Source organism: Euprymna scolopes, chromosome 6 (assembly GCF_053919585.1).
Source record: "Euprymna scolopes isolate OS-2025 chromosome 6, ASM5391958v1, whole genome shotgun sequence".
Lineage (NCBI taxonomy): Eukaryota > Metazoa > Mollusca > Cephalopoda > Sepiida > Sepiolidae > Euprymna > Euprymna scolopes.
Window position 1 is genome coordinate 50,148,272 of NC_136487.1, and position 16,006 is coordinate 50,164,277.

The window sequence follows — 16,006 nt, forward strand, 5'->3', positions numbered from 1 at the left end:
TTTTTTTTATACATATAAATATACCTATGTGTACACAATAATGCACATATATATATACATATATATATATATATATATATATATATATATATATATACATATATGTGTGTGATCTTTTATGTATATTCATGTTTATTTAATTTATTTATTTGTTTGTTTTCTATTGTTATTGTTAGTTTTAAAGCTATTTTGTATCGCTATCCTAGAGTAAGTTTTATTTTGTGAACACAGTTGTTTGCTATTTCCCGCCTACAGTTTAATAGATTTTGAGGTTCTTTAAAGTACAGGATAGAAAATTTTTCATGGAGGCATAATTTACATGGGTCGTCTAAATGTCTGCATGTGGTAGCTTGTCTCATTATTTTACATTCGACTACCGGCGAATGTCCGCTTTCTTTGAGTTCCCAGTATTTATTCGCTAGTGTTGTTTTTATACGGTGTTTTTTTATTTTTGAATGTGCTTTTGTGGTCATAGTATCGGGTTTTGAAATCTAAGGAAGTCATGCCTATGTAATATTTCTTGTTATTCGGGTTTTCTTTCGCAAATATTGTTGTTAGACATTTATTTTGGACTGGGCAAAGTGTGCGGTGTCTACAATTGCATTTATCTTGTTCGTTATTAGTATTTTTATTTATGGTATGTTTGTGCTTGTCTGGGGTTGGTTTGTTATTATCATTATTATTATTATTATTATTATTATTATTATTATTTCTGCTAGTGTTGGTTTTATTTCTGTCATGGTGTCTACTTTTTTATTGTTTATTTCGTTGTTGTTTACATTGTTTTCATTTAGTATTTTGTTATTATGTGCCTTAATTATCATCTCTAAATTTTCGCAACAACTGTAAGATAACTTCAAGGTATTTTTATTGAAGATTTTGTGTAAGGGGTTGGTTGCGGGAAAGTGTTATTCAATAAGATTTAGAAATTTCTTGCCAAGTTTTGTTTTTAACATTTGATTGTGAATGTATGTGAATAAATGAAGTAGGTATACTTAGTTCCTAAAACAGTCGAGCACTCTCAAAAGAATTTATTTCACCGCATTAAAAATAGATATGGAAAGAGTTAATTTCGAAACATCGCTAAAAACATCCCCACACCCAGCAAGCATAGCTATATTATTAAATTAATCCAAAAAACAGATGAACTAATACGCCGAATGCGATGGCGAGCAAATTTCTTCCTTAAAAATGAAAACGTAAACAAAAAAGAATCCTATGGTTTTAAACCCCTTAAAAATGCGAAAACAGTAGACCTTTTGATAAACTTTGTAAATGACCTTTTAAACGTAATTAAAAACCTAGAATTCCACAATCAACCTAACAATTTCCAACGGAAACTACACAAAATCGTTAGAAACATAAACAACTCTAATAAAATCTTTGTAAAAGCAGATAAAACAAGAAACTTTTATAAAATAGATAAGCAAGAATATAACAAACTAATCACAGAAAACATTACAAAAAACTACAAAAAACTAGACACAAACAAATGCGATTACATAGATATAATAAATATTGAAAGTAAACAAATTACCGATAAACTAAAAATTAGCGATAAAGTTGGCAAATTGAAACCTAGAGAGTCATACATTCTGCTTAAAGACCACAAATGGGACTTTAAAAATAATCCCAGCACACGCCTGATAAACCCAACTAAACCAGAAATAGGTAGAATTAGCAAAACTATACTTTCTAGAGTAAACAAACAAATCAAACAGGTTTGACGGTGGTCGTAACCGCAAAAACGTCAGGATTTTCCCCCGTTCTTTTCCTCCTTCGCGGTACGGGTTTGAGCTTGCCTTCCTACTACTTTTTTTTTTTACTTAACATACAAATCCAAACACCCGGGCAACGCAGGGCTAAAATGCTAGTATATCTATAAACGTTAACGTGTGCGTGTGTCTCTGTGTGTATGTACATTTTCTTACGCAATAACTCTGTCAATTTTTAGTCCACAGACTCGAAATTTGATATACATGGTACTAAGATTTGGGAAAATCTTTCTGATTGATTTTCGGCCAGAAATTTCGCTATTAAGAGGTCAAAGTTCAGCGAGTTGACCTTTGAGAACTCTACCAAACTCCTCCGACAATTTTGGTCTAAACACTTGAAATTTTAGATATAGGTTTCTTTGAACATGAGGCTAACTGAATAACTTGATTTGTGTCCAAAAAATAAATGTTAAAGGGTCATAATAGGGATCAAAGTTAAAAAAAAAATTGACCGCTTTCTTTTTCTTTTTTTTTTTTTTTTGCTCAACATAAACCTCCAACCACCCGGGCAAGGCCGGGCTGAAATACTAGTATATATATAAAAGTGAACGTGTCTATGTGTATATGTGTCTGTTTACATTTCCCTACGCAATAACTCTCTCAATTTTCAGTCTACAGACTCGAAATTTTATATACAGAGTACTGACGTTTGGAAAAATCTTTGTAATCCGTTTTCGGCCAGAAATTTGGGTGTTAAGGGGTCAAAGTTCAACGATTTGACCTTTGAGAACTCTACCAAACTCCTCCGCCAATTTTGGGTATAAACAATTGAAATTTTAGATATAGGTTCCTTGGACATGGATCTAACTTAATAACTTGATTTGAGCCCAACACAATAAATGTTAAGGGGTCATAATAAGGGTCAAAGTAAAAACAATTGACCGCTTTTTTCATTCTTTCTTTATTTTTGTGCTCAACATACACCTCCAAACACCCGGGCAACGCCGGGATGAAATGCTAGTATATATATCAAACAACAATTTATATTTTCCTGTATATCAAAGATTTATTACTCAAGGGAGATTACTCCAGCAATGGCAACACTATCAATAAATTATAGTTTTACGATTATATTATTACTAGGGCTGTGACAACAGCATATTTTTTCATTGTTTTGACTCTTGAGTATATATCACTTAATATCTTATATGTTTTTGTATAGACTGATGTGGTTCTCGGTTGATTTACTGTCTTACTGCGTCGGATATATACTTTAGAGTCAAGCGAATGAAAAGAATATTCTGTTGTCACAGCCCTAATTATTATGCATGTTTTCTTTGCACATAGCATCGCAAAATACTTTTGATGCGCTCACAATGTTTTAGCGTTAATCTTTAGCATTTCTCTCCCTATATCTAATCTATATACTTATAAAACTCAAATGACCTTTTAACGAGTGATGTAACCCACTTTCCGGTTTACGACATCCGGTTGCGCATGCGAGCATAAACATTAACCCATAACAACGTAAACAAATAAGCACAAATCGCTTTTTTTTTGCAGATTTTTACCTGCGCACTGAAATATTAACGTTATTACTTCGAAATTATTATTTAACATAGGAAGAGTGGGGCAGTTTTGTAACTATACTGTCGCTATTCATTATTACAAATATACTGTCGCTATTTTCTTACAACTAAACAAGTTTAACCCGTTAACAAACATAAGAACAATTGTAGTAAAGCCAAGATTACTACTACTACTACTACTACTATCTATCTATCTATCTATCTATCCGTCCCTTTTCCTTTCTTTCTTTCCTTATTTTTTTATTTTTTGTTTACATTTCTAGATACAAAATAGTTGTGTGAGAACGATGAATTTGTTAACACATTTACTAATCTGTTTCAATATTAGTTTTATTAATTTTATTTATTTAGGTTTTATTTTTTTGCATCAGGTTTTATTAATTATTTTCTTTAGATTTTAAGTTTCTATAACTTGGTTGAAGGATTCCAATATGGGTGTTTCATTCTTATATTTCTCATCGGTAGGTTCATGTGCGTTTTTGCTGGTAAATGACTTTTGTCGGCGTTCGATTCGTAGGAAAATCATGTTTAATTTTCGATTTTTGAGCGATTATTCGGAAAAATTACTAACTTTACACGAATAGGGAGGATTTTTTTTTTCATGTTTGAGTGATCCGTCCGTGATTTTTCAGTTTAATATACTTTCATAGAAATGTTTCTGTTATGTCAAAAAACTATTTTCTTTACGCCACAAGTGTCACGCTCATACATGAATTCCATAGCTAATATAACATACTGACCCAACGGGTCACCGGTCGTCTAGCATTATATAAAGACACATTGCGTGTGTGTGTGTGTGTGTGTGTGTGTGTGTGTGTGTGTGTGTGTGTGTGTGTGTGTGTGCTTTTGTTTGTGTGCGTCTGTGTTTTTATGTCTGTATTGTTGTCTGTGTGTATGAATTCGTTTCAAATAGACTCGAAAATGGCTGAGCTGATTTGTATAACATTTAACACGAAGGTACTTAATGTGCCTGGCAGTGTTCTTAGTTACGTTTTGTATCGGAACGTCTTGCTTAAGTATTGATAATCGATAATCGAAATAATCTAACAAAAACAACTGTCGATTTAACCAAAGTAAACTCCTCATACAACCTTACGTCACAAGTGTATTTAAGAAGTGTTATTACAAACCAAGCGGAAAGACCCGACTTATAAAATCAACAGTAGGTTATTTGATATGAGTAGGTTATTTGATACGAAATTCAAGCCATTATTACCGCACAAACAGTAAGACCAGGCATATAAAATCAACAGTAGGTTCTTTGATATGACAAAGGCGCGTTAGGAATGAATGTTTAGAGCACAAATTATCCTTGATACTTGACTCTTGCATTTTAAACTTTAATATAAACCATTGTATATAAAGAAGGGTAATTTTATAAAATCAAAAGTAGATTCTCTACAGTGCAATGTGGATTACAATGTACTGTGGACTAAGTCATTATGAGAAGCATAAGATCAAAAATATTGAAGTGTGAAACATTCGTTGATCATCATTAAACTCTGGGAAACGTCGGGCTTCTATCCTAGTAAAATCAAATATGCTAGATCATTTAAAAAATATATAATTTTCGTTTTGAAATATGTGTGTGTGTCAATAAAAATACGATATTTCTCACATTATTTATCCTGTTAGCCTGACAGCTGTCACCATTGCAAACAAAAGCTATCGCTTTTCATGAAGTTAATTAAAACTTAATGCGACCAATGTCGTCTAGCGATTAAAAACTGAACAACCTATTTAGTCAGCAAAATACTGAAAGCGAAGGATTATAAGATTTGAAGCTTCCGTTGTATTTATTTCAGAACGTAACGTTATATGATAAGGAATTTCTTGTGTAAACGCACATATGCACATACACATATATGTGTATGTGTGTGCCGACTATCGCTACCGGTTGTTGTTTCGATTTCTGACTCTGACTCTGACTTGAGATAGGTGTTAGTCTTGACTCATATATATATATATATATATATATATATATATATATATGTATATATATACATATATATATAATATACAGCTAAATGTGTGCGTGTGTGTATGTGTATGTGGTCACGAATAGGCTCCTATATGGTTGACTATTTTAAATTTTAACTGATTACATATAATGATAGAAGATGTATCAAGACACAGGAATGGGTATGTTTGATCTGGCAGAACGGTGGTTCATTAAAATTGTGGGATCTGCGTTCGCGCCTGGTCCACAAAGTATGGAAATAATAAATTTAAAAATTAAAAAAAAAACGTTTACAAGTGTGTTTAATATAGATGCACATAGTAATACTTTGATTAGTATTTTTTAACTATAATAGGGATGGTATAATAAAATTGTGGGGTCTGCGTTCGCGCCTGGCCTCCATAGAATGGAAATAGGCACAAACTTTAATAAAGACTTTTCATATCTATCTGCGTAAGTATACTTTGATAATTATGTTTCAGTTTGGAGAAATATGATATAATAAAATTATGGGGTGTTCGTTTGCACCTGACCTCCATAGAATGGAAATATGTCACAAAGTTTAACAAGGTTTTTTAATATAGATCCACAGAATATTGTGATAAGTGTTTCAGTGTGAACAGGTATTGTATAATAAATTATGGGATTAATCAATTTTATTTTTACTTTCATCATATTTTGCTTTGGTTTTGATACCCCCAAATTCGGAGCTATCTCTTTACAACCCTTCCTTTTCATAACCTATCATACTTTCAGAAATCAGAGTCCATTTTCTGTAGGCTGTTTTTGAACCCAGTCAACGACGGGTACTTTTGCTAGTATATATATATATATATATATATATATATATATATATATTATATTATATTATATTATATTATATTATATTATATTTTATAGGGAGAATTAGACCTGAAGTCTAAAAGAGCAAAGTTTATTTTAATGTATTAATACTTTACAGAACAGTGCTCATATTACTGTAAATATATAAGCGTCATGTGTCCTTTTTTTTTCTTCTTCATTATCAACACCCATTTGACAACATTTTTCTTATGTTTTTAACTATTTTTCAGGACTATCCACCTTACTTACTACAAGAATCCTAGTTTTATCATGGTGTCTTAAACTCTCCTCACACACACACACACTTTTGTGCTGATGAAGAGACTATATTAAAAATATTCTTTGTCAATAATTGTTAATATTATTGTTAATTTTAATAAAATGAATATCGTTTCCAAAACTATCGTACACTCAATTTGATTTTGTTTGTTTTTCCTTTTTAAACTATGTCGTAATTAACTATTATTAATCTTTATCCCTAATATATCTATCTATCTATCTATCTATCTATCTATATATATATATATATATATATATATATATATATATATAGAAAGAAAGAAGTGAAAATTAAGTTTAAAGCCAAAAGCTTTTGTATGTCTTAAACGAATATGCATATTTATATGTATATAGTAATCCACGCCAAATAAAAAAGATCAATACAACCTAAATAGGAAACAGAGCATGTCATAAAAGAACGAAATTCATGACAGTAAACAACACTTTACAAAAATTCAACAAGATATTCAAATAAGGAATATATAGATTCTTTAAGTTTTTTTTAATGCGTTTTTCTTATCAAAAGAAAAATATTAGCAAATGACCATTTTAACGAAGCGATGGAGTTTCTGGTACTGGCATAAATTTAAACTGCATTATATGAAAACTAGTTATATATGCTAAAAGCGTTTTCAGTGCAAAAGGTTCATACAATCGGGAAAAGATGAAAGAAAATAACAAAATTAAAAATTGAAGATTAAATATCCAAATTAAAGCATATAAACTGTGTAGGTATTTCCAAGGCGAAAGGATAATAAGAATCAATATTCTCGGACTTACGATGTTGACAAATAGTTCTAAATTAAAAATCTAAAATGTTCGTAATCCAAATCTATAGAAACATCCCATTTGCAAGCAGTCGAGGAAGAAAGATCATTTCGAATCATTAAAAGCTTTTTCACTTAGGAATAATGCAACCGTACAAGAAAATTCATAGCTTCGCTATAATAATCATTGTCTAATTTTTTTTCTTCTGAGTAGAATAGCGCATGTCTTTGAAACTCCGTGGATGAATGAAATTTTAATATTTCTTATTTGAGTATCCTGTCGAAAAATTAATTCTTGTAAAGTATAATTTTCAGTATTAAATCTTGTGCTTATATATTTATACATATATTTATATATATATATATATATATATATATATATATATATATATATATATATATATATGTATATATATAATTATATATACAATTGATATGTTTATTATGCAAATAATATTGGTTACATATGTGCATACATGTTTCAGTGGAATCTCAAATCAGAGAAACCCACCAAAAAATTAAGCAGTTTGATGGGGTGGGTCTGTTTGAATTAAGGTTCTACTGAAACATGTAACCAATGTTTGTATAATAAACATACTATATAACTGCTCTGTTCTCCACTGAGCACTATTTAATAAACACGCGTGTGTCAGTGACTCTACATTTAGGAAGCAAAACTATACAACCATTATATATATATATATATATATATATATATATATATATATATATATATATATATATATATATATGTTGTATATATTAATTATTCTTTATATAAATAAATATATTTATAGATGGACGCTTGTTTCGTGTTACCTGTACTCGCCAGTGTTGATGACGTAATTGTACCAGCGATTCGAAAATTGCATCTATGTTTTCCCGGTTCAGGAAAATATGAAATGTATTTTAAATATTAATACACGTACTGAGATTGAGACAGAGTTACAATCTCTTAAAGGGAAAGAACCTTGCAATGTGACTTAATGTGAATCTTCAATTTAATTTTTATCAATCATTTCGTAATGTCTCACGGGCGCTAAGTATCTGAATGATATTGATAGAATAATTAATTTTTTTTTTTTTTTTTGCATACCATATATTTTTACAAGAGATAGAATATAACATCCGACCTTATTTCCAAAACAGATGCTCACATAATTTTTTGTTTAATTATTTCGTAGTAAGATGGTTGAGCTATCTCAAATTAAAGGTATCTTTAATTTTAGCTGATAAAACCGTTTGGTGATGAATAGGGCTATGACAAGAGAATATTCTTTTCATTATTTGGACTCTCGAGAATATATCAGTTAATATCTTATATGTTTTTTTTTTATGTAGAGTGATGTGGTCCTCGATTGATTAACTGTGTCTGTGTCGGATATATAGTCGAGAGTCGAAACAATAAGAGGAATAATCTCTTGTCATAACGTTGGTAATGAATCATGCTGCTGGCGTCTCGTTCCTCGAAGAAAATTGTCCATAATTCACATCAGCTACATTTTCATTAAGCAAACATGACAATATATGAAAGGAATCGGAGACGTTGAATCTTCGAGAACTGGCACATAGTTTAGATCTGCAATAGATACTAAATCTCGATGTTTTTTTCTAAAGTTCACAATTCTGCGCGTTGTAATACTTTGAAGTAAACATATCCTACAAACTTACCATTTTTATCTGCCACTTCGACGTGAAGAATATTCTAACTAATCCTGGCTTTACTTGTAACTTCTTCTAAATAGCATCCAACTGATTCTAATATTACAGCAACGGTAAGTGCCATTTCAGCGATGAGTTGGTACAACAGATGGGCAGGGTAACACGTCTCGTAGAGGGCTTTTGTTAAGTCTTCGGATTTCCGCCTCTTTTATAACCCAGCGGATGTGCAGAACTTCTTTTATTTTTTATTTATTCATTTTTGTAACACACGATATCCGCACAAATAATTGAGTAGATTCTACTTAAGAAACTCCGAAGTTCACTTGGCAAGGGCTTGGTTGAGTTTAATCCCAACGGAGAGATCCATATATATGTTAATTTTTACTGTAATTAAAAATAAAATTAAAATGCAGCGGGAAGAGTTGCCTGCAAAAATATTTAATTAAAATGTCTGACTTGAGTCTAATTGCTAGTTACATTTCGTTGGCTTTCTCTCGCCTGAAAAGTGTAAGTCTATTCCTAATATCAAAACACCGTATTCTATTCCTGTAGCTATAGTGATCCTACAGCAGTATTTCATAAAATATTATGTAGAGAATTAACTATATTTGCTGTTATAAGTGTACGTTTTTGTTCATAACGTTCCAACTTTAAACACGGATTGTGGAAAGGTCTTATATTAGAAGTTCAGATGATATCATGAGACAAAGTCAAGATATTTTTTTTTAATTTAAATAACGTGAAAAATTAAATCTTACTTTGCGATAACATTCAAATATGTACGCATGCGCACAATAAGAATATACTTCCGACGATCGAATCTGACATTACATTGCAGTAAAGAGTTAAATAATCATCCTTTTACAACCATTTATCGTTAAAATCAGAGTAGATCGAGCTTAATATATCTGCGATATTCGTGCAGGATATATCCCCAATTTAAAAACTTGATTTTTCGGATATATATATATATATATATATATATATATATATATATATATATACACATTATTTTTTTAAATATAATTATCCATTGACACGTGTTTCATCGTCCACGACTCATCAGAGTGGCTGAATCTAGCGAGATTCGAAATCGGCACCGCGTGATAATAAACCTAAACCTCTACCACGCGGCTAACCTCGCCGGACTACTAAACGTATCACTTATATATATATATATATATATATATATATATATATATATATATATATATATATATATATATATATATATATATATATATAATATATATATATATATATATATATATATATATATATATATATATATAATAAATTCTAAAATATATAATATATATATAATAAATTCTAAAAAAGGGATTAAATTAAAGAAAATAACAAAGTATATTATGTATTTTTAACTGACCTTTCCGATGCAGCAATATATATATACTAGCAGTTCAAACCAGATTTGCTCGGGCCCTATGTACTGTTCATAATTTGCCCTACGTGTGAATACATTTAATGTAAGATTTCAAATGTTCAGACCAAAAATTAGCTAAGTAATTTCGTAGCGACCGCAGGGTGCAATTTCTTTAACTTTGACCCTAATTTTGATACCCTTAACATTTGTTATTTTTGTCTTAAATCAAAATATAAAGTTTTACTCATATTCACGTTACCTACATCTAAAATTTCAAGTGTTTAGACCCAAAATTGGCGGAGGAATTGGGTAGAATTTGTAAATGATAACTGTTTCAACTTTGATAGCCAAATTTTCCCCACAAAACTGATTAAAATGCTTGCCACATGTTTGAATACCCGTTATGTATAAATTTCAAATGTTTAGAACCAAAAGTGGCGGAGTGGTTTGCTACACACCGCAAAGGTTAAATTTTTTAACTTTGACCTCTTGGCAGCTCAAATTATCGATCCAAACCGATTAAAAAGCTTGCCTCATCTCATTTGGGCCCGTTTTGGGGGGGTCACTCTGTATATATTGCTTTGAAGAGCAAAACGAGAGAGGCTCCTTTCATCAACAGACTCATCAGGAGTTAATCGTTGATCATAGAAAAATAAATACACAAATAAAATATCTCGCAAGAAGAGACATAATGAGGTGTGCGTGTAAATTTTACCAAGGGAGAGGGGAAAAAAGAAGGAAGGACGGGTGGGGATACGAATAAAATAAAACAAATCATTCATTAAAATTCATCCATGTAATCTCAGTATAATTTAAATAATGAGTTCAGTCCTGAGGAGATTCGCCTACGTGTGACATGTTTTGCCACATCTGCGCTGTTGCATCCACTGCTTGTCTCTCCCTCTTTCAAAAAAGTCCCAAAAAGAGTCTATAATCTAATAGCTCCCGCACTATCAGTCAATCTCCAACCCCTGTCCCATCGCCGCGATTTTTCATTCCTATGTCTGTTTTACAAAGACTTTAATTGAACATGCTTTGATGAACTCGCTGTACTTGTGTCACCTTGACGTACATACCCTCGACAAACCCGTCTGCAACAAAATACAATCCCTTTATTCTAGAGGTCACTAGATGCTTCAAACCTTTTACGCTAATAGTTTCTTCAATCGAACTGCTACATTTTGTAATTCCCTACTTGTTTCCGGATTCCTGACTGTACTTACATGCAGACGTTTAAATGCAATCGTTTTCTTACATAGTCCTCTGTAGATAGGGTCCTAAACAGTAGCCCCTTACGTCAATTTGATTTGTTTGGGGTTAACAAGAGAAAAAGTATACATATGTTATATATATATATATATATATATATATATATATATATATATATATATATATATATATATAGATAGATATATATATATCTATAGATATTAACTGTAGCGTCTTTAAATCAAAATACGCTAACGGAAACAATTTACTGCACGAGCGTCGCCCTTTTAAAATTCATCATTCAATAAAATAAAAAGCTATAGCAAACATCTAAATGACTACTTTAAATACAGTTCCTGATTTCAAAAAACGAAAAACCAAAAGGTAATTATATATCTATATATTTTTAAATCAAATTTATTATGTAAATTCAAAAATATATTTTTTTTCTACTCATTTCTATCTCTAACCTATACCAATTTTCTTATTAATTTTCTTATAAATTTTATATCCAAACCTTTTACTTCAATTTTTCAGATTCATCTGCCTTACTTTTAATGCTAGGTTTATTTTTGGTGTCTTTTCAATTCAATAGAAATCCTCCTAAATTTGCTGATGAGGAGACCGTGCTTACCAAAAAAACTATGTATAATTGTTCTACGTGACTTCATGTATACCACAAATAAAAAGCACGGATTTCCGAAACGATCGTACAGATAATTGACTTTGTTGTTGTTCCTTCTTATGAAACTGATTTTAAATTTAATTAAAATTTGATTTTTAAATTTAAAAATTTTTTTTAAATTTTTAAATTATAAATCACATTACTTAATATTGAATTAGCTCTAGGACATTTAACTATCGAGCTTATTATATATCTAAATTACAACGAGCATTTCCTGTATTTTAATTAAACTAGTAATTTCACTATTACATTAAAATACACTTAGCTCTTTAGACTATTATTCTAATCTCCTTTAAATTATATATATATATATATATATATATATATATATATATATATATATATATATATATATATATATATAGGGCTAGGACAACAAAATATTCTTTTCGTTGTTTTGACTCTCGAGTGTGTATCCGTTGATATCTTATATATATTTTAATATAGAGTGATGTGGTTCTCGGTTGATTAAATGTGTCTAGCTGTGTCGGATATATAGTAGTGAGTCACAACAATGAAAACCATCTGCTGTTGTCATAGCCCTAGTTATATATTCACCAGGATTCACGAGTATGGGAAGATACAACTGTTTCGTCTATCGGATCATTTGAAACTTAAACTATAGTATAATTCAAGTTCAGTTCTCAAAATGACGGATAGAACATATTTTTTCCATTCCAGAATATATTTTAATTTAAGCACCGGTTTTCTTTATTGGCTACCATTACACAAAGACGCGTATTTCACATTCGCTCTGCTTGAATAAAGAATTCCGGTAGTTCCGCCAATTCAATTGACCGTTCTCCAGAAATGTGTGGCCACGTCAAAAACGCCATATCTCCGCGAGGCAGAGTTACTGAAATTTTTCTCGAGTCCAAATTATTACTGAAAACTGAAGGTCAGAAATTATTGCCTCACCCTTGTTGCCGACTAAAATGTTCGTTGGATATCACTCATAGTCACATTGATGAAATGCTAAAAAATATTCACCATCATAAAACATTAATGGAATTCTTTGGATGTAGAGATGTCTCCGAGAATTCCATGAAATGGAAACCACTTTTAATGTTTGCATTGTTCAACTAAAGGACAAGTAAAAATATACACACGCTCATATATATATATATATATATATATATATATATATATATATATATATATATATATATATATATATAATATAAAGCTGAATATGTGTGTGTGGGGGGGCACGAATAGGCTCCTATATGGTTTACTATTTTCAAAAGCTATTACATATAATGATAGAAGATGTATCGAGACACATGAATTGGTATGTTTGATCTTGCAGAACAGTGGTTCATTAAAATTGTGGGGTCTGCGTTCGCGCCTGGTTCAAAAAGTATGGAAATATAAAATTTAAAAATGAAAAAAAAAAAAACGTTTACAAGTGTTTTTGATATAGCTGTACTTAAGAATACTTTGATAAGTATGTTTTAACTTTAATAGGGATGGTATAATAAAATTGTAGGGTCTACGTTCGCGCCTTGCCTCCATAGAAGGGAAATAGGCACAAACTTTAATAAAGACTTTTCATATCTATCTGCGTAAGTGTACTTTGATAATTATGTTTCAGTTTGAAGCAATATAGTATCATAAAATTATGTGGTGTTCGTTCGCATCTGACCTCCATAGAATGGGAATATGTCACAAAGTTTAACAAGTTTTTTTAATATAGATCCACATAATATTGTGATAAGTGTTTCAGTGTGAACAAGTATGGTATAATAAATTATGGGGTTTATCTATTTTTTTTTTTTACTTTCATCATATTTTGCTTTGGTTTTGATATCCCCAAAGTCGAAGCTATCTTATTACAACTCTTCCTTTCCATAACCTATCATACTTTCATAAATCAGAATCCATTTTCTGTAGGCTGTTTTTGAACCCAGTCAACGACGGGTACTATTGCTAGTATATATATATATATATATATATATATATATATATATATATATATATATATATATATATATATAGGGCTATGGCATATACGTGCCTGGCATACATATAATTATTAATTTAGCTGATGTTTAATTTTACCACTTTAATGTTACTACGTTTCATAGTCTAATAGATATAAGGACTATGAATGTGCCTAATACTTCTGAAACACTATATATATATATATATATATATATATATATATATATATATATATATATACAATGAAGTTATCAAAAATATATGTTTAACGTTTTTTTTCTTAATGTATTTTTTAGTTTTTACATATATCTATAAATATAAAAGCGAAAATGTATGTATGTGTGTTCGCTTTTTCTGTGTGTCTACAAAAGGCTTCTTTCAGAGAAGCGGTCGCTCAGTTCACAACGTTTTAAAACTTTTTATATCACATAGAAATCGTAATATCTCACAGTTAACAACGAAGCTTGCCTGTCTGTTTAATTTACTCGATTTCAGGAAGATAAATATTCAATATTTGTCGCTCGCCGCGTGTGGGTTAGTCTTTTTCCTATAACATCTTGGGGGCGAGGAAAAAAACAAAAAGTGTTCAGCCGTAAATGAAATCCCGCAGTCAAACTGACCTCATTAAAACGAGCGCCTGCTAAATCCAACTAATTAAATAAATTCAAACGTGCTTCTGGAAGCATGTCGTGGTAGGACAATGGTTAACGTCGCACTTTTTTTTTCACAACTTTGCCTCAACCGTTCGGGTTCGGTCCTCATACTTACTTTTTTTAACCCCCCCCCCCCACAAACACCCGGGTACCCCTCGCTAGTATATATATATATATATATATATATATATATATATATATATCCGTATCTTTCGTTTGCTTTTTCTCTCTCCATTTCTACTTTATTCACTTTCCCTCTCTCTCTCTCTCTCTCTCTCTCTCTTCTTTCCTTTTATCTTTTTTTATTTATTGTCTCTCCTTTTTAATGATCCCTATTATCATTTTTTCACTATTACTTACTGATACATTAATTTACCAATTCTTATTTTACTATTATTTTCTTTCCTATTCGCGTACGATTAACACTTTCCGCTTAGTTATAGTTTAACATTTTCATCTTTAACATTTCTTAATATATCCATTCATTTCCAATCTAAATGTTCTCTATATCTTACATGTTGTGTACTTCGAGCTCTTCTCCTCTTCTGATGAGAAGTATTTTGCTTCGAAATGTCACAGCCGAAAAAGGATTTTCCCTTTATTTTTTTAATTGATCTTATGTATTAAAATAATTTTAAATTGACAACGTTTCAAAAATGTTCATATAAAAAAAGAATATATATATATATATATATATATATATATATATATATATATATATTGTAGCTACCGTCAGTTTTGACAGACTATGGATACCCACCAAGGGTAAGGGTGCCTGTGCGTGGAATTTACATGTGCGACGGGCAAATGTTAATTTAATAGACATTTGAGGAAAAATATTTATGGGCAGTGATTCGTGGTCTGATGGTTAGAGCTGTCAACATGACCGTTGTAGGTTCGATCCATGGCTGAGAAAAATTGCACGTCTAGCCGCACTGATGAGTTGTGATACAACAAAACAGTACTTTATGTGGATGACTATATATATATATATATATATATATATATATATTTCCTATGGCCGTTGTAAATTAGCATTGCATTCTTCATATTGATGCCTATTGAATCTGGCTGAAAATAGCTGTTTTTGCTGTTATATCAACGTTCCTCAAAAGAAGCTTGTTCCGTTTTATGGTTTTCTGTTTCTATTCATGCCTTACTTTATAATCGCCAGGTGTTTTTCTTAGACATTTTGATATTAATGGATTCAATCTTTACGACATGGAAATATTTTGAAGTTTTGTTTTTTTCATTAATTATAATGTCCACGACGGATTTTTGTGACCTCCGCTATCTTTAAATATCCAGAAATATGC

At 30.6% G+C, this 16,006-nt stretch overlaps 1 protein-coding gene across 1 annotated transcript in view; it reads right to left on the reverse strand.

Annotated features, from left to right (window-relative positions):
- LOC145277644 (neuropilin and tolloid-like protein 2) overlaps positions 1-16,006 on the reverse strand; it is a 752,093-nt gene that overhangs the window by 365,484 nt on the left and 370,603 nt on the right. The window lies entirely within an intron of this gene.